Here is a 616-nt window from a genome sequence, read left to right on the forward strand (position 1 = left end):
TTTTTTTATCTCTTTTTTTTAACAGGGGTGTGAGGGGGGGCCCACTGGGCAGTTGCCCATAGGGCCAAACGGGCGCGGGCGATGGATCGGGTGCGGGGCGCCAGGACGTGGCCGAACCCAACCGGGCGCCGGACAGGGGAGGGCGCCGGCTGCGGCGAAGGTAGCAGGGGCCGCGGTTGGCTGGGCGCCGGCGGTTGGCTGCCGCGGGCGGCGCCAGCAAGGGCAGGCGCGAGAGGGGGGTGGCGCCTGCGGGCGCACACGGGGAAGGTCGGAGTGGGGCGGCGAGCGGCCATGAGTGTGGCGGACGCGGCGGCCGTGGGTGGTCGCGGTTGGGGCCGGGACGGAGCTAGGTGCGCGTCGGGCGCCGTTCAGGCGCAGCGCGGGGAGGAGGAGGGGAGAGGAGGCCGGGGGCGGGCACGGAGCAGGGGAAGAGCGGAGGAGAGGCTGGGCCTCACTTGCGGTGCAGGGGAACGGGGCAGCGAGGCTTGGTGATGCACGTCGGGGAGGAGGACGAGGAAGGCGTGCGGTCCGGCGGGGAGGCCGGCGAGGTCTAGGCGGCGGCACGTGCACCGGGCGGCGAGGGCGCGGTCGGGGATGGGCGCCTGCGTCGGGATCG

Source organism: Triticum dicoccoides, chromosome 7A (genome assembly GCF_002162155.2).
Source record: "Triticum dicoccoides isolate Atlit2015 ecotype Zavitan chromosome 7A, WEW_v2.0, whole genome shotgun sequence".
NCBI classification, from domain to species: domain Eukaryota; kingdom Viridiplantae; phylum Streptophyta; class Magnoliopsida; order Poales; family Poaceae; genus Triticum; species Triticum dicoccoides.